General features: G+C 34.6%; 1 long non-coding RNA gene across 1 annotated transcript in view; it reads left to right on the top strand.

Annotated features, from left to right (window-relative positions):
• The window catches only part of LOC136849571 (uncharacterized), a 219136-nt gene that overhangs the window by 115557 nt on the left and 76678 nt on the right, over positions 1 to 26901 (top strand). The gene's annotated exons all lie outside the window — the stretch shown is intronic.

Genomic DNA, 26901 nt, shown 5'->3' with positions numbered 1-26901 from the left:
AAAGACAGAGTTCCTATAGCTTATTTTTTCCGTTGCATATTTCGTGAGGCAGAAAGACAGTCAGGCAATGGAAGGTGACTGCGGGTGTAATTAGCTTTTACTGGACCGAATTTATCGCTTACGGTATCATTAAGAAGAAGCACAAGTAATTCTTAATTGTATATGAATTGCACTGGGAGTCATTAGCACCCATTAGAGGCATTACATTAGCTCCTCTGTCTTCGTGGTTTCTAATTACATATCATTGGGTGGGAGAGGTACGGAAAAAATTTAATGTACTACGAAGGCAGGAGAGAGAGAGTCTCTCTCTCTCTCTCTCTCTCTCTCTCTCTCTGTAAGTTAAAATGGCGTCTCTCGCCCTTACTCGAAACTAAAATGGCCTCTCTCTCTCTCTCTCTCTCTCTCTCTCTCTCTCTCTCTCTCTCTCTCTCTCTCTCTCTCTCGTGGAGGTACATAAATGTTCGGTACAAAAAATTACTGTAATCAACTTGTTGGGTTTTGGTAATGTTGAAATATTTCTAAAAGATTCCTATTGTAGTTGTAATAATGTCGCTATTTTGTACCTTGGTTTCCGTTGTCCTGTATTTTTTTTCTTTTTTATCTCCTCGTTAACTATAATAGATATTTTTCTGTGTAGTTTTATTGTTCATCTGGACAAAATTGCCCATCTAACTTCTTCATTCTGAACCTCATTATTTCTCAACCCATTAAAAGTATATTCATTAGCATTGTTACTAATTGCTGTTTTCCGACAGTGTTGGTAAAGTGCTTTTTCTTTCACTATAATCTTGTACCCTGTATTTCTGTATATCTCGTCTTTCTGTATTTCCTATTATCTTCTGTAATTCTTTTCAAATGAACGCCATATTCATGGGAAGCTTGAACTTCAAGTCAGTGGTCCCTTTGGTGAGCTTGTTCCGTATGAATAAGGGTTTATCTTCTGAATAATAATGATAATAATGTGAGATCTTGTATTCTGGTGTCAGGTTTTTTATGCTTCACTGAAATATTTAATTTCTTTGCTTTTTAAGCGAGTGACAGATGAAATTTAATGAAAATTGATTATTAGAATATTAATGCCGTGCAACTTTAATAGTATTCTGAAACTTTGTTTTTTTTGTCATCTCTTGACCAAATATTAATGGAAAGATACATTAAGTGGGTTTTTTCTAATTTTTTTTATTTAACAGTTAATTTCTTGATTATATACAATATTCAGTTTCATTTTTCGTTTTGTTTTAAGTTCAGGCACGTACCTCCTTTTCACAGCGAATCTGAAGCTGTTTACTCTTATTCAGTATGTTTCTAATTTCTCTTATCTGTATTATTAGTATTGAATGTAAACAGTATGCATTATTCTTTATTTTTTATGGCGTTAGTCATATTGTCGCATTCATTTGTTTAATTATAAATCGTAATTTCACTTTTTTGCTTAAAGATGTTTTAATTTTATGTAGATCATAAATTATCTCGTTATTAATATGGTTATCTCTTAATCACAGTAAGTTTATTTTTCTAGCATGCATTTCAATTCAGCTTTGGTCATATACATGTACTGTACAGTATATGTTGAATATCTACCACTTTGTATCAGTCCTCTGAAGATGGCTTAGCAAGGAAGTCTACACCGGTAAGGATTTACAATCATTTTAGTTTTCTGTAAAAGAAAACTATTGTGCCGGCTTTGTCTGTCCGTATGCACTTCTTCTGTCCGCCCTCAGATCTTAGAAACTACTGAGGCTAGAGGGCTGCAAAATGGGTATGTTGATCATCCACCCACCAACCAAACATACCAAGTTGCAGTCCTCTAGCTTCAGTAGTTTTTATTTTATTTAAGATTAAAGTTACCCATAAACGTGCATCTGGCAACGATATAGGACAGGCCACCACCGGCCCGTAGTTAAAGTTTCATGGGCCGCTTCTCACAGAGCATTATACCGAAACGACCGAAAGATAGATCTATTTTCGGTGGCCTTGATTATACGCTGTACAGAAAACTCGATTGCGCCGAAAAAACTTCGGCGCATTTTTTACTTGTTTCATTAGTCCCTCATGCAAAGAACAGTTTTAGGGTTATTAAAGTGGAATTTTGCATTTCTTATAACACTGTCTTACCACTTCTTGAGGAGTGCCCCTCCCCCCACGGTAAGGGAGGCTGAGAGTGAAATAAGTTAAATATAGGCCTCTTGCTGGAGAGTATTATTCTTATATGGAACTTGTGTTTAACTGCAGAAGCCTTGATTTTCCCCTGGTAAGTTTTTAGCAGCGTTCTGGAACTTTCTGTACGATTTGAAAGTTACCAACTTGTGGTAAAATCTGGCAAAAATCAGTTGAGAAGAGTATGGTTAGTCAAGGCTCAAAACATTCCATACGGGTTGATAAAGAGCAAGAGCCCAAAAGCTGGTAAGACTAACTTCATATATATATATATATATATATATATATATATATATATATATATATATATATATATATATATATATAAATAAAAGATAAAAAAACTTTAAAGTATAGTAGGGTTATCTCTTCCTTTTTAGTGGCATTTAGCAAGATTTTTTGTCACAATTTTAGTAGTAAGTTTGTTCCAGCACCCTGCCCTCTCATCAAGAGACTTCAAGCTTGAAAGGATGAATCAAGTGTATTGCTGTGATGTATGCGGTTTTTTTTTTTTTTTTTTTCAAAGTGCCACGATGGTCATCGGTGTTTTATAGATTTACTTTGCTACAGCGACATCGAACGGAAAAAAATCTCGGTAAAGATCGTAACTTTTTCAGCGCTCCCCACCCCCGCAACCCAGAAAAACCTATATAAAGAATATTAATCATAACAGCTTTTTTTTTTGTAAGATACTTCTTTCTCCCGTGTAAAACTGTAAAACTTTAGTTTTGAATTGGTTTTTTTTTTTTTTTTTTTTTTTTTTTAGAAAAATGAAGCTTCTAAAAAGAAGTGAAGAGTGATAAAAAAAATGTAAGGATGACTTCCAGTTACAGTTAAAGATTAGCACTGTCCGAGACAGTTATGAAGAATAAAGGGAGTGTAACACTTTAAATGAAGATAAATGTCATCGTCGAGTCGTGTCTGGCATTCAGTCGAGTTTACAAAGACTCCTATTACTTTGTACGTATGTGTGTGTATGTGTATGTTGCAAAGGAATTCAAATTGGATTTGCAGTACGAAAACACTCACTGCTTTATTGTATACTTGTGTATGTGTGTGTCTTTATATGTGTATGTGTGAGTATTTCTGCCTATTTCATGAAGGAATTCAAATTGGATTAGCTGGGTGTCTGGAATCACTTTGGCGAGGCGAATTCCACGAGGCGCTAATTGAGGGAACTAGCGGTATTATCGGAGTGAAAACATGTCAGGTTAAATCTAGGAAAAAAAGGAAAGGACGAACATTAACACCCAGAGGGAAGTTAAATCAACGGAAGCCTTGCAATCACGAACGTGAGTAAAGAAGTCAATTTAGAATTTTTTCCCAGAGAAAATATGATTACGAAAAAAAGGCAGAATCGATGAACAAATCAGCGAAAATAAAATAAGCGAGTAAAAAAAAAAAAGAATGTTAGAAAATTACAAAGCAAAGAGGAGGGGGAGGCGAGGAAGTTTGAAAATAGAAAAAAACCGTACGAGGAAGAAAAGAGAGGAAAGAAGAATTGCGGGAGGAGGGTTTGGTAGAAGCGCTTATAATTACAATGTATTATTAGGGTTGCCAAAATAATTAGGCTTCCCCCTCCGCAGTATATTACACGGTAAACTAGGTGTGTAGTGCCACCTCCGGGGTTCTCTAAGGTCTCTGTGCCGTCGTTTTCGCCCGGGGGCGAGGGTGGGGGAGTTGGAGGGGGCGGGGGGGTTGGCGGGAAACACGTCCGATATGATGAAGGGTTCTTTCAAAATCAAGAATAGAGAGAGAAAGAAAGACTGAGAAAGGGATAGAAGGAGAGAGAGAGAAATGGAGGGACAGAGAGAGAGTGAGAGTTGTTTAATACAAGGGAAAAATATGTGATGAAAAGTGAAAGGTTGAAGTTGTCAGGTCTTGGTAATGACAGGGGGAAACGTCTTAACATCTTGGAATTTCAGACATTATTTTTGAGTAAATTTTGTAGAATACATATACATACATATATATATATATATATATTATATATATATATATATATATATATATATATATGTATTTATATGTAAATATACATACACATTTAATATATATATATATATATATATATATATATATATATTTACATATATATATATGTATACATATACATGTATATATACATATATTTATATATAAATATGTATACACATATATATATACCTATATATGGACATGTATATGTACATACACACTTACACACGTGTGTATGTGTACATCTAAGAGACGAGAGGGACAGAAACTGAAAGAGAGAGAAAGAGAGTGAAAGCGAGAGAATGACAACGCGAGAGAGAGAATGGCACGGCCGCCGAAACAGCAAAACCAAGAGGCGAAGGCAGATAGCGCGAAAAACATAGGCCTGGACGTCCCCGTTGTTTTATGGCTCTTATCTCCTGCTCAATTGAACGTCGAGGCAACAGTGATACAGTACATGAAGCTCCATTTATCAGGTGCAGCCATTCATTCACGGAAATTAAAAGCAGTCGGGGGAAAGTATAGAGAGAGGGGCCGCAAGATTTTTTTACACGCGTGTGGGTCTTTTAAAGTGGTGGCTATTAATCCCGCTGGTGAATAGCTATGGCATGTGCTGTTTTACACACACATACACACGTATATACATATACATATATATATATATGTATATATATATACATATATAAATTACGGCTGATTCATACATACTGTACAGTGGGTTCATCCACGATTCAGCAGTTGAAGCGTCAATGACCTTTGGCCTACTGCTGAAAAATTTCACATATATTGTATGTATATATACTGAATCGTGGATGAGCCCGCTATACAGTATGTATGAATCAGTCGTAATTTATATATGTATATATGTGTGTGTGTGGGTGTGTGTGTGTGTATAATATAATATATATATATACAGTATATATATATATATATATATATATATATATATATATATACATATATACGTACAGTTTATATATATATATATATATATATATATATATATATATATATATATATATATAGAGAGAGAGAGAGAGAGAGAGAGACATGCCGTGTACTCACATTGCTTTCTGTGAATTTCTAGATGCGGTCACATTTTGTCCTCAAATGGATTTAGTTTATACTCGCATTATTCATATGCCATGTATAACTGTATAATGCATACGTATCATTTTGTGGTTAAGAATTCTAAGCCTTATGAAATTTAATGCATTTGCAGCCTTTGTTGATAAAAAAAATCGTTATAAAATCTATTTTGCTACCAATAAATATGCAATGTAACCAGTAATTGCGTGCAAAGTATTACGTATACACTTGCTTTGCTTTACTGAGAATATTCTCAGTTGCTTATATTTTATTGTTAGGTTTAGATGGTTTTGAACGAATGGCCACGTCTTCGTATGTGTAAAGTGTTTGTGTGCATCGGTTTGAACAAACAGTTTGTTAGTCAAGTTACTTACCCGACTGTTTTGCTTATGTGTGTGTGTGTGTTTTTTTTTTTTAAGCAGTGGTATTAAAAAAGTTCGCATTGTAGAATCGTGTTGTGATAGTCTTTTTCATAGGTACTTAGATGAATATGAAATCATCGTTATCTGTGTCAAGTGTGCATATGTTTTCACACTTAGACGTAGAGTAAGAATTCACATCAGAATGAAGTCGATGTATAAAAGTTATACAGATGGGGAGGTGGGGTAGGGGTGGAGAAGGTGTGTGGTTAAGGGTGAGAGGGAGAGGGAGAACCGTTATTTGCTGTCACATTGACTGAAACGTCTTAGTAGGGGTCCTTGTTTGTAGTCTCATAATTGACATATGTTTTTACGTTAATTGAATGATAAAAAGGTTTACTGTAGAACAGAAAAAATAGCCAATTTGCCAAGAGAAGGACAAATATTGAGGAGCAGTTGGAAGAGAAAGAAGGCAAGTTGTTCCAAGGGGAAACGGGGGAGCAGACCCATCTGCTGCGTTTCGTGTCGCTTACGTTTTGCCCTGGGCGTTGAGTGTTACTGTTTACAGTGTGTCTCTGCTGCAGAAGTGAACCCACCAAGGTTTTTTTTTTTTTCTTTGCAGTTGACCTTGGCTGCATCTACATTGCTTTCTTTCATTCCATTTATTTTATCTGTTCCCCTTGGCATCATCCCTCTTGGCTGTTCAGCTCCCTTAACTTTATCTTGCTTCAGTTTTCGCAATCGTCGAAGAGCTAATAATCCGTCGGGCCTTCTCATTTAATTTCGAGACACGTTACAGTGGTCTGGTTCAATTAATTTAGAATTGTTTGACCTGACCGATGGTTAGTGTTGAATGGCCCAAGTTTTTTTGTATCTTGCATTGACCAGTGGGGGCAAATTCAAAGGTTGAATGTGTCCTCTTGTTGGTGTGTTTGTCATCTAATTAATTGGAAGGTGCTCCAGATAGTTTCCTGGGAAGCTTGTTGCATTTACTTGCGCATTAAGGTAAATTATCAGCTAGAACTTTGTTAAAACAGATATTGTAATTATCGCATTAAGTGGTCATACCTTAACGTCTTATGGAAGTTTCCATTTTTTTGTATAAATATTTTCCTGGTTATAAGCTATCTTAGCAACACTTGAATGGATGTTGAAGGGCATTAGATGAATTTTTTTTCTTTGTCAAATAACTTTATCACAGAAATTTCTTTTGCCCGGTAGCACACGTTGGGTTCAACAGGAAAAATATGATTTCATGGAATTTTATTTTAAATGATATGTTGACAGCATATAATATATATATATATATATATATATATATATATATATATATATACACACATAAAACCAGTACATATACACATATATACATATCTATCCATTAATCTATCTATTGTGTGTATGTATATGTATATGTGTATATATATATATATATATATATATATATATATATATATACATATATATATATACACATACAATAGATGGATAGATATGTATGTAAGTGTCTATGTATTGATATGTATGTAGGTGTGTCTGTGTATTGGTATTTGTAAATATATATACATAATATATCCTACCATTTGTTGGTATGTTTATTTATTCAAGTATTGTTAGACTTCCATATTCCTTGGTTCCTTAATTGCTGTAAGCCTAACACGTAAAATGTCTTGGAAGCCTAATTCAAATATAAACAGAGTAAATAGTAGGTGTAAAAAAGAATTTTTTTCTATTTCATTTCTTCTTTTGTAAAGGACTGGTGAAATATTAACCCGTACAAAAGTTAAAAAGACCAATTATCACTTTCAGAGGTACCAGATATTTTTTTTCATAATTTTGTATTTAAGAAACCTAAGAAGTGAATGGAAGGAGCCATATTAAGTATGATTATCCGTCAGCAAGTGAAATATGCCTCTGATAACAATGGTTGTTATTACTGTTTACTCTCATACAGAAACTATTTCTATCCAATTTATATTCAGCCGTCTGTCGCATTCGTCCCCAGTAACAAAAAAAAAAAGAAAAATACGGATATAGATCATTGTGTTTAATTGCTTCCGTGCGGCTGTCAAAAGGGATAATATTTTCCATAGCTCAAAGTGGTCCCCACTCCCCAGTCGAAATAATAATAAAAAAAAAAGAAACAAGGGGGAGATTTACAGGCTATTGGCACAAAAAACCCAAATATTGACACTACTTTCACCAGAGGGCAAAGTGGCTATAAATTACACCTCAAATGAATGTTTATATGAATAGTGATTAGAAATTTGTCATCTGTCATGAGCGACGGTTGATTTCATTGTACATAATTCATATCTCTCTCTCTCTCTCTCTCTCTCTCTCTCTCTCTCTCTCGTAAACCAAATGGTTTTCGTTTTATGGCTGCGGCTATAACTGACTTCTTTTGTACATACCTGTGTACATGCAGGCATTCACATGCTGGATTTCTTAATTTATACCAGTGTGCGTCCCCACTTGATTCTGCTGAACTGTCAAGTCTTTTATATATATTTATATTTGCATATTTTTTCTTTGTTAAGCTTGGAGGGAATGCCTTCAGTGGAAAATAGTGTTTCCTCAGGTCTTTAGTTATGTAAAGGTACCTTTACAAAACCAGATTTTTTTTTTTTTTTTTTTTTTTTTTTTTGCTTTAACTGTTGCTTGTTGTAGATTAAGTCAGTCTCATGCTTTTAGAGTAGGGCTTGTTGAACTTATTGTTTGTTGATCTGTTTGTCCATATTTATTTCTGATTTTCGTATGTTTTGCCATAATCCTCCTTATTTTGTTTTTCCTCTTTTTTCGTATGGAAATTCCTTCTGTGAAATCCTGCATAGCAAGTTAATGTCCTTTAGTCTTCATCCCTATAAATGTCAGCACACTGGAATAACGATGTAGATTGTCATAAAAAGTTAAGAGACAAAATGAAAAATAAACTTTATGTAGACTTTTAGGAAACAAATTTTGAAAAGAAAATAAACTTGTAAAAATTTATTATATAATTGATTACTTAAGGGAACGTAAGTCATCTTTCAGTTCAACATACCTTCGTAGCGCTCAATATAAAGGGCCTGGTACTTAAAAAAAAAATAGGATTACTGTAGTTTTGAGGTTAATGTCTAGCTTTCTAACATATGGAAGTTCCTTAGTATAGTAACACTATTATTGCAAATACCATCAATTTTTTTTAGTTTCTCTCTCTCTCTCAGCTATGGTAATGTGAATTAGTAATTCACCTGAGCCATGAAAAGATGTTTGTCATCATCGATATTTTATTTGAACAGTAGAGAGGGCAAGGAACATGTGAGGAGAGAGAGAGAGAGAGAGAGAGAGAGAAATTCTTCATGTCCCTGGCGAACAAACGAATGCTGAAAGCTTTGAAATTTATAAATCTGGAATCGATTGAGAGGTAAAGAAATGTACACATTGGCTTCACCAAAATCATCATTTATCTCGGCTCCTATAAATGAACTCCATTAATGATGTCCATTGAAGACGATAAAGCCAATATAATTTTCCCGTGGCGTCATTACCACCCAGTCAAGAAAGAAAATAAATTTTGCAAGCGCGAAAACAGTTACTGATACCTCCTATAAATCTCGCTTGATTGTGTGTCACGTCTACCATTTATTTTTGTTATTTTAAATTCCAGTTTTCTTAACTTGCTTTGTATTAGCATGTTTACATGCTTTAGTGGTGATATATACATGCACGTATACTTATGGCCTTAGACCACTTGTTAAGCACAAATTCATTTTTATTTTCCTGTTCATTCGAGGTAGTTCGGTGTCAGGTCTATTGATGTGCAGTTAAAAACATTAGTTTGCAATCTTAGGTATTTTGTGCCCCGCAAGATATTATTGTTTTTCTCATACAATATTAGAGGTGATAATGTTAATATGTTATTTATTTCCAATGAATCAAGTCAATAAAGCTTGTGAGATAAGAAAATGTCTACGGTTCCATTGGTTATATATGCTTATATATATATATATATATATATATATATATATATATATATATATATATATATATATATATAGAGCCTCGATGGCTCAGTCGGTTACAGCAGCAGCTTCGACTGTAGAGGTCTGTATGCGGGTTCAAACCCGCAGCCGACTGATCAAGAGAGGCAGACACTTTGCTATCCGTGACATCCTGGGATTATATATGTAATCAACGGATAGGTTTGCTTAAAAGCAAATGGATGTTACAGACTAAATACACACAAAACAATGCTACTACAACACCTTCTAAAACATAACAAACATCTTCACACGTCCCGAACTTCGCCATACCCGCGCAATAACTTCGCCGCTGGGAAGAAAGGGTCGGGTCGGTATGATACAGAAACATACGTACCGGGGCTAAGCGATGTCAGGCAGGGCAGCCGATCGAGACCACAGGTCTACCCCCAGCCAATCAAAAGTCCTTCAAAGAAGGCATCGTGCTTACCCCATACAAAAATGGAATAAAAGCACACGTTAAAAAAGAAGAAGAAGAAGATATATATATATATATATATATATATATATATATATATATATATATATATATATTCCTATATTATTATATATATATTATATATATATATATATATTCCTGGCTGAGATATTATTGCTTGTATATATAGTAACATCCCGATGATTTTAATGACCTGCGTTTTTCAAACACCTTAAATGAGAAACAAAGTACAAATAAATACGGCTTGTAAGGGTTTGGTAGAAATACCTGTCTTATTTGATAATGTTATCAGATTAAGCCACCTTTAAACCATCACGGGCTCTTGCGCCTCTGGGCGTCCCAGGGGAGTTTCCGGCCGAAACCTGTAGCTAATTAGACCTCACACCACCTGAAGCGCAAATGGCGAAGGGTCCCGGAGAGCATCACAACAGCTCCGCCTCCTTTTATAGGAATCATTGGCCTGTTTTCCTTAAGGATTATAATCCTGTCGCACGGCCTCTGGCCCAGTCTCAGTGTGTCGACCGTCTTCTCTCTCTCTCTCTCTGTGGAGTTGAGAAATTTACAAAACTGTAAAAAGACTAAGAATCAGGATACATGTCCAAAAATTACAGAACATTTTTTCTGTATACATTAAGCGAAATTGCTCTCTCTCTCTCTCTCTCTCTCTCTCTCTCTCTCTCTCTCTCTCTCTCTCTCTCTCTCTGGGGAGTTGAGAAAATCGCAAAAAACTAAAAAAAAAATTATTTCTGAACATTCCTCTCAAGAAATAGGATACATGTCCAGAAGTTACAGAACATTCTTCTGTATACATTAAACGACACTGAACTGTTTCTCTCTCTCTCTCTCTCTCTCTCTCTCTCTCTCTCTCTCTCTTCTCTCTCTCTCTCTCTCTCTCTTGGGGGGAGTTTAGAAAATCGCAAAAAACTAAAAGAGAAAAAAATTCTCGCTGAACAGCCCTCTGAAGAAACAGGATACATGATTACAGAACATTTTTATTTGTACACAAAACTGCATGTCTCTTCTCTCTCTCTCTCTCTCTCTCTCTCTCTCTCTCTCTCCTAAACCTCGAGCATGAGTTTTCAAGGGTCATCCTTTGTGCCCCGTGATGGTTTTGGGCTGGTGTGACCTCCCGGGACGCGTGTCGACCAAGGAGTGGATCCTTAACGACACTGCTGGGAATTGTTTATATGAAGGCTTCTACTTATTTATCTGCTGAGATTTGTTTCTCGGAAAGCTTCTGCTTATTAACTTTTTGCCTTTTAATGTCGTTTGTCGATGACTGTCTGACGAGTCTTTGTGTATAAAATTTGTTCTCTCTCTCTCTCTCTCTCTCTCTGTTATTGGGTCATTATGACTTTGCTACAAAACGTCCAGTAGGTTTATAAATATAAACGCTGCTACAAACTGTCCAACATGTTTATAAATATAAATACCGAGTAATAATAATAATAATAATAATAATAATAATAATAATAATAATAATAATAATAATAATAATAATAATAATATTATTATTATTATTATTATTATTATTATTATTAGTAGTAGTAGTAGTAGTAGTAGTAGTAGTAGTAGTAGTAGTAGTTGCCGTGGGTTTTATTTTCATTATCGAATATTAATGGGAACTGAAACACCAGTATTTGTGCAAGCCACCATCACGGGAATACAAAACATTTGAAAATGCTGTAGGTTGAAACTCCACGAATATAGGAGACCCTTTCATGCTATTATACCTCCAGTCATTATTTATTCTTAAGGACCAACCTGTCATCTGATTATAATTAGCCGACAAGGAGCCCTTAAAATCAGAATTTCGACTTAAGAGCGAAAGGTGTGAATTCTTAAACGACTTTTTAAAATCCCACATTTGAAAACTTCGGAGGGGAAAGGTAACCTCCTTGGGTATGCCTCAAGGAGTTTACAGATTTTCCCAAACGCGCCTCGGAGTTTCCTTCCGAATTTTGCTGGTAATTGAAAAGTGGGCGGGACTCGGTGCTCATTAGGATTGGATTAGCAGTGATCCTCGTTAAGCAGATTTTCTCCCTGGGTCGCTGCTGCTGCTGCTACGACCTGACCTGACCTGGCCTGAGCTCTCTTCTCCCTTTCCGAGGAGCTCCGCCCCTCTGCTCGATCCGATCTCCTCTATCCGTTTTAATCCCCTAGGCAGTAAATGAGTTTCTTTTTGTTATTTAAGCACACTGACACCACGCACCTGATGTTTTCGTGCGTCTCTTTATTCTTGGCCTATTTGTTGTTCATTTGGAATTTTAGAGGATTTATTTTATATAAATATTTCATAAATTTCTCAAGAAACTTAAGATTGACTGATGCCCCCTGGTAGCGATTATTACGCTTTCAGGCAATCATCACAACTTTGGGTTTGTTTTTACAGGTGCTGTTTCTGTTAGCGTTTGAAATTTTGAAGACGATTTGTTTTGATGCAATGAAATTAACTGTGAAATTCATTATGTCATGTTCGTATGGTGGTCATCTTATTCAGTTTTTACGAAGTTCTGTTTACATGAAATTCTGTAAATACATTTGGCAAAAATTTTTTGAAATTATGCAAATTTGTGTTTGAAAAGTATATTTATGTAGTATTTGTATACATATATATACATTATATATACATATATATGTGTGTGTGTGTCTATATATATACACGTGTGTGTAAATTATACACCATGATTTTTTTATGAGCAAATGGTCCATTCTGCATTTTACTCGTGTAATCTTCAGTGTTATCAACTCCCGCATACCGAATCTTGAAAAACAGTTCAGTATCAGTTAATTTCTTTTAGTATTGCTGATGTATTCCAGCGAAGCAGTTCCTTGAATGTGTGAGGCAGTGATGAAAGGGTTTCATTTGGAACTGAACTTTGCGTAAATAACGTGTATACATTAGTTTGTGTGTGCCTTAAGACAGTGGCAGATATACAGGTAAAATTTTGTTTACGCAAAATGATAATATTATTGTATTTTGCAAGGTGTTGTTTTATTCACCATCCGCGAGTAGGCTGTTGATGCGTTGTTTATTTAAACAATCTCACATTTTCAGGTTTCGAAGTTCCCAAATTTGTATACTTTCATAAGCCATATATGAGCGTTGTCTTAAGAAGTGAAACTGGTTGACCTCTCTCCTGTAAAGATATATCAGATGTCATATGCAGGAGAAAGGTCAACAGTTATGATCTCGGCACCTCCAGAAATTTGTTGACGTATAAGTGGCAACAAAAGAGAGAGAGAGAGAGAGAGAGAGAGAGAGAGAGAGAGAGAGAGAGAGAGAGAGAGAGGAAGGGCAAGAGTGCTCAAGTCCAGCTCGGATACTTGAACAGGGGTAAGATATCAAAGTATTTTGTTGCCGTCCTTTATATTATTTTTTATTTTTCCTCTAATGTAATGTTCTTTTTTTTCTCTAAATTTATGTTATGTATTTTTTTTAAATTACGTGGTTTGGTTTTTTCCAGTTAGAGTTCCCAGTAGGTGTTCGATTATTATTATTATTATTATTATTATTATTGTTATTATTATTATTATTATTATTATTATTATTACTTTCTCTCTTTACAGTTTATGGCTTAATTATTGTTTTAAAACAAAGTATGCGTATGCCATAAAAAAAGCCTTCTTAATAATAATAACCCTAACATTATCCACCTCTGTCTTATATTAGACGACCATCAAACTGAATGCATGTTTAATAACCCAGGTACGTATCTCATTACAGCTCCATTTGCCGTCCTTTTAGTGGCTGAAACAAATATATGCACAGGGTCGGAATGTCCGGCTATTAAACACGCCTTGAATTATGATTGCATGTATTTACCGATACAGGATACAATACTACCCTTCCCCCCACCCACCCTATCCTCCCACCCTCTCCCACCAGACTGGGTCATATATCGTCATAAATTCCCATAAATCACCTGTCGGGAAATTGGGGCTTAAGTAGAGTTTCACCAGCGGCTATCAAAATAATTACAATGGTGTTTGCATTGAAATTAGCGTCGGGTGAGAATTCGCATTCCTTAAAAAAAAAAAAAAAAATCATTGGCAGTGTGATTTATGCCGAGGTGTTTTTCGTGTTATTGAGAGCTGTTTAATTCGTCTGTCTTTGTCTATAATAATAAAAAAAAAAAAAAAATAGGTATCGGGAGAAAGGGTCTTTATTTTATTTTTTTTTGTCATTTTGCCTTATATCTTTATTATCACCATGTTGCTGTTATTTCTCATGCTGATCAGTAAAGTACTTACTGTGAGTTTTTATTTTTTATTCGTTCTTATATATACTGTATATATATTTTTAATATAGTTACCGTTAATACTTTTTATAATAGCCTCTCCCGTAAATATTAGTTATTGGCATTCTTATTTTTTTATTCCTGCATTATCGTACACAGCGATTGTCTGATTGTACTTTTGTAATTTCGTGTCAGTTTCTAGATCATAAATATTTTTCTCACCGTTATTATTAGGTATCAATATTTTCCTGTTTTCAAATTGCAGGTATATATCTCGTTAGTTCGCTAATAATCTTAAGATTAACTTGCAGAAACGAATGAGTATTTAGGTAGGTTTACACAGAAATACACGTAAGAGGTTGCTCATTAAGATGTGTCTGGTAAAAAAAAAATAATGTTAATAGTAATAACGGAAGTAGTGACACAAGTAAATTAGTAATTGGTTGGATTAATCAGCACACTGAGGTAAACGTAGAGTGATCGGAAAGGCGATACTTAGAAAAAAAAACTTTAGTGAATTTTTTTAATACTGTGGGTTGGAAGTGTTAATATATACTGTAGTTCAACGATACATGTTCTATGGTATTCTATTGTTGGGTTTTTTTATCCAGTGGATAAGAGATTCAACTAGCTGAGACTTGCCCTCACAGTTTACGGCAAGACAGTTTTAGTTTTTATTCCCAGGAAGACCTGGATAAGTAGTACAGGAAACTGTACTTGTAGTGACGTAAAATATTTTATTTTTACGTTTGTCCTTTTATCCTATGTTTATTTATATTTACTTTTATTTATTACTAATGAACTTTGGTGTTTGCAAAATCCACGGTTCTTTACACTTGTTATCTTCCCCTCAGTTGCTCCCCTCACTTCACGACGCCAGATAACCACCAGTTACTCTTTGCTCCCCTCACTCTTTTTGTTGGATTTTTTTAGCCTCTTTGTGTCCCATTGCCGTTCCCACAAGACTGAATCGGTTTGTAGTACAACAAAGGAATGATACCTTGTATGATGTAAACTATCCGAAAAACCCCCCCTGAATTTCAGTACGGTAATACCGAGAAAGTGTCTTCAAGGAATACACACCTGACTAATTCAAATTATATACGGAGATATGAACCAGTTTTATGCATTATTATTATTGTTATTATTATTATTATTATTATTATTATTATTATTATTATTATTATTATTGCTTACACATCTGACTAATTCAAATTATATATGGATATAAACTAGTTTTAAGCATTGTTATTATTATTATTATTATTATTATTATTATTATTATTAATTCAAATTACACATGGATATGAACCAGCTTTAAGCATTATTATTATTATTATTATTATTATTATTATTATTATTATTATTATTATTATTATTATTATTTTTTCCTCCCACTCACCAGATTCGGAAGGCTCTCCCTGCTTCCGTTTGTTCTGGCTCGTATAACCTTTCGTCCTCTAAGAGGCCTTTTGCCTAACGTTTCCTTCCTCGTGGTCAAAAATTCTCTACTACTTATCCCTCCTATTCCCGTTTTTTTTTTTTTTCTCTCTTTTTTTTTGCCCTTCTTGTGCCTGGGTCACGAAATGACCCGAGTTACCTGCCTCACTGACCTTTGTTCTTAAAATCATAATGCTCTGTATGCATAGTCTTCCTAAATCTGCTGTATTTTATATATATAATTTATATGTATATATATATATATATATATATATATATATATATATATATATATATATATATATATATATATATATATATATATATATATAGATAAAATTTTAATGCTCTATAAGCATAGTGTTCCTAAATCTGCTTTATTATAATATACGTACATATATATATATATATATATATATATATATATATATATATATATATATATATATATATATATATGTATATATATATATATATATATATATATATATATATATATATATATATATATATATATACAGTATATATATACAGCAGACCGATAGATAGATAGATATAGATATAGATGCAGGTATACATATAGATATAGATATATTATAAGCAGGGACTATCGCTTGAAAATAGATAGTGACGATATTCTCCTTCCTGTAGGATTCTAACCGCCAACCAATTATTATTTAGTCGTTATGATAATACTCAACGTGTTCTAAGCTGCCCAAATAATTCGGCCGTATCTCCTCATATATTCATAATTACTAAGCTATCATAATCATCGTAAAAATAGCATACTTACGAACGTTCATATTAGACAGATACAAAGCACCCATACATACACTTGTACGGAGATTAAGACTTGCACACAAATGAACGAGTTATAGTATGATTAGCTCACCAGTATAACGTTGTTTGATTATTGATATTGAATCTTGGGCATCTAAATAATTAATGATCGCCTTTCTTTTGACAATTGGAAGAATAGTACCCAACCAAAGGTAATTTGACCCAAGATGACGTCCATTCAGTTTGCGTGTGATGAAAAATGCACCGATACGCATTCTTCTGTTTGTATCGAAAACACTAATTAATGACATTATTATTGTTTTTTAATCCGTGAATAATGAAGCTTTGTGAGGGGCAGAATAAATTTTCATATTTAATATTTCAGTAAATGAACTGAGATTACAGTTGTTTCAAACGTCTTGTTAAAGTGATTGATTATTGCATTGCATTCTTTATATTTGGATGTAGAGCACAGTGCATTGAGATGTTATTTGCAGTGTACATGTAATTACGCGTACTTATAACGCTGTGCTATAACAATATGACAGTAGGCCAATATTACGCGTACAGAAATCCATATTGTAATCGATGCGTGCATTATGCAGTTTCCATTTTATACACATGAGTAATTCACTCACATTTCTGTATTGAGCACCGTCCTTGTTTTGTATTCAGATGATCATAAACCAGGTAAGATAACACTGAATATTATTTAGATTTAGTATTGAATAGATTTTTTGAGATGATTTCAACAGAAAACGGGATGATAATTACAACAGAAAATGGGAGGAAATCCCAACGTAATGGACGTCTTCCATTGCCAATATTTCGGTACGATCAGGTTCGGCTCTATGCAGACCCCGAAGATTTAGGATGATGATGTTACTGATTGAGTCTTTGCTATCTACTCGTAGCAGCAGGAAGACCACTTGGTGGCACAAGGCAATGGTAATATAACAACAGTAACGGCCATGGCTGCTGTGTTTAGCTTAGCTAAAAGAAGTAATTAGTATCTGGTTTTGAACAGGGAGTACACTGAATGAAAACGGAGAATTGGCCTCCTCGGCGCAAATGCTTAGCACTTATGCATTTTTCATTGCAACAGTGATCTCTGACCTCGATTTCCTCCACCTTTTTGGATATACTCAGTTCTACGAGTTTTAATCCAGATAAAGAAAACCTTCGCACTGCAGGTTGAGGTGAGGAGTTTAACCTTAACCTCTTTCCCGCAAAGGATGTAAATTTCCTCTTGTACCTAAGTGTATCTGTCGAATTCAGAAGAATTTTGCTAGAGCTGAAAACATCTTGCCCTCACTACCAGATACATATATGCATATATATATATATATATATATATATATATATATATATATATATATATATATATATATATATATGTATATATGTATATATATATATATATATATATATATATATATATATATATATATATATATATATATATATATATAATATATTTATATGTGTTTTATATATATATGTATATATATATATGAATTTGTCATTATTACGATGTAATGGCCGCTTATCATTCACATATTTGTAGTATAACCACAATGAATTCGTAATTTTTCTGTTTACTTGTCCAGTCCGTTCTTTAAGGAAGTCACGGCCTTAGCAAATGTTGCTGGAACACAGGAACATGAAAATTCTGACGTTTTGTCATAAAGTAATCCTGTTAATAAACGTGAAACGTAATTTCAAGAATTATTAAAAGAGGAAAAAACTTGGAAAGAGATGGTTCACTTGTGTATTGTAATCCTGAATTCAGTATTCTCGGCTTTAATGGGAATTTATATTTTAGAAATAGTTGCTAGTGGTTTCATATTAGAGGAACGCATTTCAATATCTCCCCGCAGGAGTATCACAGTGAGTTCCACATCTCAGGATGGTTAAGGAGTTGAGGAATAAGCCCCAATTAAGTCTCAAATTCACTGTAGCATCATCAACCTGCAGGCCTTCATTTGAAAATGTTTATGACTTCATGGGAACAAAATTCAAAGAGTGAGGCTAGTAAAATTAAAAGTTAGCTTTGATATGTACAAAACTGTGAGCTGTATAGAACAGAAAATTCTGCATTAAATACAATTAAGCTGTAAAATCACGCAAAAAATCAACTATTTTATGCTAAATATTGAACGAGTTATAAACAAGAATTCAAGTAATGTATTTGAAACGCCAACTTGTTTAAAGGAGAAAAATTCAAATATTCTTATCCTATTTATTTGGAGAACATGTTTGATTTAAGAATCGTAGACAAAGTGGCAGTGTATAGGACCAGTTTAGTGTTCTTAAAATATTGAGTAGTAAGAAAAATTTTTGTATCCAGTTTTTGACAAATACGAATAATCTTTTATTTTAATTTTCAACTCTAATCTTACCCACTAGTCAACAAAATAAAATAAATACCTCCATTCAGCACTTTGATGCTTTCACGTACTATCTAATGCTAGTAAGTAATGATTTTTTAGTGCCCTTGAGGTTTTCTCTTTAAACATATTACTGTTTTACTAGCCTGGGAAAATAAAATAAAATTATTACTTTTCCCATGACATTCTCTTCATATGAAAATTAGCGTTTGGTCTAACCTCTTGATTTTATTACTTTTCAAAACAAACAATCTTTAGGGACTCAGGTTCCTGTCATAAAATCATCCGTTTTTCCGTCGAGTGTTGCTACACGGTGCTTGATCTTTGTGGGTTGGTTACTTTTATTGTGTATTTTTGTTTGGTACCTTTTATAGGCTTTGGAAAGGCGTATGGGGTATGTATCCACGTAAATATATGACATGTTGAATACATTATTAGGACTTTTAGCTTTAGATTCCTTTTTGATTTGTCATAGGACTGTATAGAAAACAGTTTTAATTTTTTTATGAACATAGGACTGTGTAGGTACCCTTTTTTTTGTAGGGTTGGGTTGATATTTTTATCACTTATCTCTGTCTGCATAATTTTCTTTCAGGGATTCTGCCGTAAAATGTCGCTGGTCTTTCTCCGGAGCTTGAAATCTGAGTAAGCAGTGGACTTGGGTTCATATTTTTTTTCTAAAGTGGTTTCCATTTTTTTTTACCTTCTTGTTTCCGTCAACTTCTGTTCTGTTATAAATCTTTCTCATTATTATTTACAACAAGCCCCATTCTTTTTGTTTCCCAGTTTCCTTCCTTGTGTCCATTAATATTAATTTTCCCTTCCCCTTAGTCTAATTGCCATGAAGCTTACTCTTTCTTTTCTTGCCCTTTCTTTTTCATGTGCTTTCCAAACTTTTTTTTTTTTGTATCAGGTCCCATTTTTTTTGTTCTTCCCCTCCTGGTATGCTTCCACTTGGCCCTACCCATTTTTCTTGCCCTTTCTTTTTCTTATGCTCACTAGGTCCAGCTCTTTTCTCTCCCCTTTCCCTGTCCTTTTTCTTCCCTTTCTTTGCCTTGGTTTATTTAGGACAGACAAGTCCAGTGGGTTGCGCATTACTGGGGTATGCATAAAAAAAACTAAATACTTATCACAATTTATATTGCATTATCCTTGATGGTTATATGGATGTAGCCTCATTAGGGAGATACAGTTTCTTTAATGATAATTTTCCCACGCGACGGGTTGTGAGAAACACGGAGGGAACCACAAGCATCTCACACAGGCCTTTCTTCTCCTTCATACAAAGGAAGCCACATATCGCTTTCGAAGTGACTTCGCTCAAGTCACTCAGAAAGCCTTGAGAATAACAGGAGAGGAAAAAATAATGAACTGGAGTTGGTTTTTAGTCTTTTAGGAGCATGTGAAAAGGAAAACAATAAGAAGACCACAGAGAGTCGCGTCAGCTCCTCGGGAGAACAATGACGTTGAGAATTACAAGAAGACCTGCTGCAGACGGTCAGACCTCCGTGGCTATAAGGAGCCTCCTCCTCCTCCTCCTCCTCCTCCCTCTCTCCCTCCCTCCTCCTCCTCCTCTCCTCCTCCTCCTGTTTCTCCTCCTCTTACTCCTTCTCCTCCTCCTATTTCTCCTTCTCCTCCTGCTCCCTCCCTCCTCCTCCTCCTCCTGCTCCCTCCCTCCTCCCTCCTCCTCCTCCTCCTCCGCCCTCCCCCCCTCCTCCTTCTCCCTCCTCCTCCTCCTCCCCTCTCCCTCCTCCTCCCTCCCCCTCCTCCCCTCCTCCTCCTCCTCCTCCTCCTCCTCCTCCTCTACTATGCCCTCCTGCCCCCCATCCCCCTATCGATCCACCGCCCCGCCTGTGCCAACCAGATCGAATAGATCTGGAACCGAAGAGGTTCGCTGGGCTCGGTTCTCGCATCATTAAATCTTGGCTGTACAAAAGACCTCTGGAGGAGAGGACGCCCATAGAGGAGAGACGTCTTTCCCTCACACTCACGCAGACAATGGAGGAAAGAAAAAGGGACTCCCCAAAGACAAAGGTGGATGGACTCGGGTCCACTCTGGGGAGATCAAAGAATAACAATGACAGAGACAGCCATAAGACAACCGTGGTGACAATGGCCTCCTCTTTCCATGTATTCTTTTTTTTTTCTCTTTCTCTTTCTCTCTCTTTGTTGATGGATACCAGAAACCCTAAGAGGAATTTATGGCCAATCCCGGGAGATTATTTTCTCCTTGAGAAATATCGTTATCCGCGTCCCACAATGCAGAATGCCCACTGTGAGAGCCGATGAAATTGTGACTTTGTGACTGAGAATTCCAGATGATGCTGGAACATTAGTATTACCCAGTAAGAAGAACCCAGTTGTTTATCTTTTATCACCATCCCTCCTTGTGACCCTTTATCCAAATGTTAGTTAACATTCAGTGATAAAAAAAGACCGTTCTTAAATGAAATAATAGCGACCCCCCTCTAGCGAGACCAAAGGCACCCGGTTCCCCATCAGGAGAAAACAATAAAGTCTAAACTGGCTCTATTCTCAAAGATGGCCGCTGGCCCTTGAGTTGACAAAAGAAGGTCGAGGGAGCGCGTGTGGTTTCTCAAACAGGTTTTTTTTTTTTTTTGTTACCTTTGGTAGTTGTTTAGTGATTGTATTATCAGTTTTATGAACGTCTCCTAGAACGTAGCTGTGGAAATGACACGTTCACACGGTTTAATTTTACTGTTGCTTTTCTTTGAAATACCTTTCTCATTCTGTTGTCATTCATATAATTCACTTAAAGCATCTGGCAAGGGGATTAAAACATGATATAAAATATAAACAGGTTATACGGCAACGAGGACAGTCGAACAACGGTGTGCTAGATCTTTTGCCTTTGCTTTAAGGCATTCCCAAGCTAACTCCTTTGCTTGAGATGTTTTAAAGTGAAAGTAAAAGACATTGCACATCTTTGCTGCATTTTCATCGTGGCCATATATTTCAAAAGCACATCATGTGAGCAAAAAGATGAAAGAAAGAATAATTGCATTATAAGCGATAAACCTCATATTGACATAGTCGGCTGTTTGTTCATTACCTGAATAGGCAAATCATTTACCGAAACTTTACTGTGCTACTTAGAACAAATAATCGGTGATTTTTACATGCGAAAAATTTTACGAGCTTAAGCTTAGATTTTTGTCATGTATATATATATATATATATATATATATATATATATATATATATATATATATATATATATATATATTATATATATACACACACGCATACATATATAAATGTATGCATATATGTGTGTGTGTGTGTTTGGGTTGGTGGGTGGGTGCAATACTTGCAAAATTGCGACCTCTAATATTTGTAGATTGTATGGTTACTCTGCCTTATTCATCGTAGAGCATTATTTTTTATATATTTCCTGTGATTCATAAAGTAAGACTCGTTTATGATAACTTTATGATTCAGATTTTATTTGCGTGTCAAAGAGATAAGACTTTTTAGACCTCTATCTTTGCTTGCGAGGTCAGCCAGATTTTTCTCATTCTCTGTTCGTGTTTTCTTGTTAAGAGCAACTTTATGTGTTAATTGAGAGGATGGGTGTTACTTCTTTGTTATTCTTGATTTTTTTTTCTGCGCATTACTATTGATTTTGCTGGTTTTTTTTTTAGATGATAATGGTTTTCGGTTTGCTTTTTATTATTAGTATTATTAATTTTAGTAAGGACCTAAAATCCTTGTAAACTTAATCGAGTCCTGCTATTGTTTTTCTTATAAATGTTTAGCGGCTGCTGGTTTGATTATTATTATTATTATTATTAAGAGTAGTTATAAGAAGAAGCTAAAACCCTCATTAGCTTAATCGTATCTTACTACTACTTTCTTATAAATGTTTACTGTTTGATTTATATTATTATTATTATTATTATTATTATTATTATTATTATTATTATTATTATTATTATTATTATTGAAAAGTAGCTGTTTCAGCGGCATTTAATTTGCATAAAATCTTCTCTGTTCGTCTCAAAATCTTCTTTTCATCAGCGTGTAGGTGGTATATCAAGCTTCCTAAGGATATGTAAAGGTTGTAAGACGAATAGAGAAGACTCTAGACAAATTAAATGCCGCGGAAACAGCTATTATTTTCAATTCTACTGTTCTCATGGAAGGTCTCCTTAATTATTATTATTATTATTATTATTATTATTATTATTATTATTATTATTATTATTATTATTATTATTATTATTATTATTATTATTATTATTATTATTATTATTATTATTATTATTGAAAATATCAGTAGTAGTTTTAGTTAGAACCTAAAATCCTCATGCGCTTCACTGTATCTCGTATCTCGCTTGTCAAAAAAAAAAAGTAAAAATCCTTCTTTTATTGATACCCTCTCTCTATAACATATTGTCTTGACGGCCGGATATGCTTTAAGTTCACCTTTCAAGAAAAAATGCAGCGGGTCTCGTAGCCGACAGATAATTTATTTCTTTCTCATACGTCGCTTGGGGCGGGTCGTGCTTGCCAGCAAGTATGTGTTCTGCTTGATTTGGTAGGATTGCCTTCCAACGATAAGGGCCTTGGTTGACTTTCGATTTCTCCTGGGATATTTAATTTATTTTTCGATTATTTATTTTTTAGTGTTTTCGTATATTGTTAATGGGTCAGTATCTGTGGTATTTCTTTTTTATATTGTGTATCTATTTAATTGTTTCTTATTTATATATCTTATCTGTAAAGACGTTTGTTGGTTTGTGGTTGGTTTTTCATTAGATTTATTTATTCTTTTCGTCTGATATCATTGTCATGTCCACGTCTGAGGTTTTTTAATTTTTATATTTGTTTATCTATCTAACTGCTTTTTCATTCATCTATACATTTTATTGCTTTTTCATGCATCTGTACATCTTATTGCTTTTTCATTCATCTATATATAGTTTTTTGCTTTTTCATTCATCTGTACATCTTATTGCTTTATCATGCATCTTTATATCTGACTTTCTATTTTCTTGTATTTTGTTTATGCATTACGTTTATTATCAGTATCCTATCCATATCTGAGGTTTTAATTTTTACATTTATTTGTCTAATTACCCTTTCATTCATCTCTATATATATGAAGACGTTGTCTGTTTGTTGAATTTTAGAGTATATCCTTTTGCTTAAGTAATTACATGCAGTTAGAAATTATTTATAGGTTTTATTCCTTACGACGGTGATCATAAATTCACCAACAAGAAATTTAGCCCTAATAAAAAAAATAAATATGTGATGTTTGGTTAAATATATCACTAATATTTTTACAGCAGTATCCCCCATATTCTGTTATATTGACTCTTGCAATTGCAGTATTCCTCATGTTCTATTATATTAATACTTGCTGTTACCCTTATGAATTATCTTTAATCTTAACCACCGTCCATCATAGCATCGGACATACCACGGGCACGGAGGAACGCCTCACTCCACGTGAGCTAAAGGGGCATGATGCTGTGATTGAAGATTGCATGAACAATATAGTTAGCTATTTCCTAGTTCCTTATCTTTGTAATAAGGTTCTGTTAACTCGGCTAAAAAAAAGAAGTGGGTTTAAAGAAGACGAGACCATGATTTCCTGTGTTGCCACATCGTTTGGTGGATTTCGAAACTTTGTTTTATTAAGGTTTTGGGGAAGAAAAGGACATTTTTTGGTGATGTGTATCTTGTGGGATTTTCTGAATGAATAAATTTATGGATTTTTTTTTATTGGAGCTTGCCATCAATAGATGAATGGCTCTCTCTCTCTCTCTCTCTCTCTCTCTCTCTCTCTCTCTCTCTCTCTCTCTCTCTCTCTCTCTCTCAAGAAAAAGAAGAGTGATTTAAAGTAAGTTCGTTTTTACGGAATGAGAAACATGAATATGTTTCTTAGCATTTAAAGTCTCCGTCAACCTTTGAATCAACTGTTTGTAGTAATCGCCCATTTGCGCAAGCGCATGATACATGCGTCACTGTGCCTCTAAGTTTACTCTCTCTTCTTCTTCTTCTTTTTTTTTTTGTGAGTAATTGTCGTTATGCCCAAATACCTCCAATTTCATTTCCTTGCCCTTGGAAGAACACTCCTACTGAACATTTGATTGTGTTAAGAAACCTGTCCGGTTACAGGAGAAATGCCACGTGGATGAGAAGGATTAGTAAAAAAAAAAAAAAAAAAGAAAAAGGTTGAAATGAAATATAAAGGTGTGTCGCGTTGCCACATTTCCTTATTGGTTCATTCATGGCTGTTATTTTTGATTCAAGATTTGTAGCGAATTTATTGCTCTTTTGAATTTTTTTTTTTTTTGTCCAAGGTTATGATAGCCCCTTTTAATTAAGCTCCTTTCAGGTTTATTGATATTAAGGATTATTCTGTATCTATAATTTTTTGGCCAGTGCTCTATGATCGTCATGCTTTAGAGTGACTTTTCTAATTGTGCTGATAATTTGCAAGTTTTCCCTACTTGTCACATTTTGAAGATTTTCCATCGAAAAGTTTAATCAGGTTTTTGAAGTTATCGTTTTGTCTTGTATTCTTAATGTTTACTATTTTTTCCAAAATGCTTTGTAATTTTATTCAACTGTGTTTCTCATATTTCAAGAAAAAATTTCTTAGTTTCTATAGAAGAATATTGGAAAAAAACTTTTTTTTTGCTCCCAAGCTTTTATAATTTTCGTTTTGGCTTATTTTCTTAACATTCGATAACAAAAAAGTTAAGTACTCGTTGATTTTAATTTTAAAAATGTGTAGACTTCAAGTAAAAAGGGGAAACTCGTCGAGCAATTTTTCTTTTGCCGGTGTTTTTGTTACTTTTATTAAGAAAAAATTAGTTTCATTAAAGCATATACTCTGTGGTACCTTTATAAAAATTCGTATTGATAATCATTTCAGTATCTGTTCATTCCTGAGTTTGAGTACGCGTAAAAGAGAGGCTGTATGTGTGTGCGTGTGTGTTTGCGTGCGTGCATGCGAGAGAGAGAGAGAGAGAGAGAGAGAGAGAGAGAGAGAGAGAGAGAGAGAGAGAGAGAGAGAATGGAATCTGCCGCTTTCCTCTCTCCCCCTGAGGAGAATAATAGGCAGTGCTGGTGTAAATGAGATTCCAAGGAATTTTTGTGTTCCAGTAAAAGCTAATTCTCGGGGCGTCTTTAAGAGTTGTAATTACGGAGTATTTGGGCAGAGCGGCGCGGGCTAATTGCCGGGTCCAGGTGTGAAAGCTGGTGGCTGGATCGTTAGCCTGGGTCAACACCAGTAATTAGACAGTTTAGTGGTTAAGAGTTCGGTTCGCCTGTGCTCAGGCAAAGGGACCATCTTCATCGGCTTCTGGAAGGTGCCGGAAGTGAGAGAGAGAGAGAGATGTGTTGCAGTCTCTGTTTGGAAGCGAAACTCATTTAAAACTGGGTAGTGTTTCATTAATGCCAGCAAACAGCTTCGTAAACCTATTGTTTACTTTTACGTTTTAAATACAGTTCATACTTACTTATATATTTGTTCATACTTATAAATTTGTTTACTCTAGTTTATAAATACGTGTTTCTTCCATTTTGTTATTTCCTGCGAATTAATGAATATTTATAGGGTTCTAAGTGGTTGTTCTTTTTTATTTCATCAGTGAAGTTGTTTCCATATGAATGTCATGACTTAGAATTCAAGTGGTCCAGATGTGTGCTTTTGGGCACATGTTCCTTAAATTTTTATTTTTCAAATCCTAAAGCAATGGAATTATGTGCAGTAGTATTATTTGTACCAACTATAAGATATGAATTTGTCTAAGTTTGTGATTAAGGAGCAAACTGAGGGTGTAAAGAACACTATAAAGGGAGAGAGAGAGAGAGAGAGAGAGAGAGAGAGAGAGAGAGAGAGAGAGGAAAACTGTATTTATATCAGATTAAATCACTGGAATGATTAATAAGCAAATCTTGGTAATATTGCTAGTCACAAAAGTTGAGTTGTGTAGATCAAGTGTTTGGGATTATAGTAGCTGATTA

This window comes from Macrobrachium rosenbergii, chromosome 21, assembly GCF_040412425.1.
Source record: "Macrobrachium rosenbergii isolate ZJJX-2024 chromosome 21, ASM4041242v1, whole genome shotgun sequence".
In the NCBI taxonomy this organism is placed as follows: domain Eukaryota; kingdom Metazoa; phylum Arthropoda; class Malacostraca; order Decapoda; family Palaemonidae; genus Macrobrachium; species Macrobrachium rosenbergii.
Note: the sequence above shows the minus strand (reverse complement) of the source record. Positions and strands in the feature narration are given on the sequence as shown.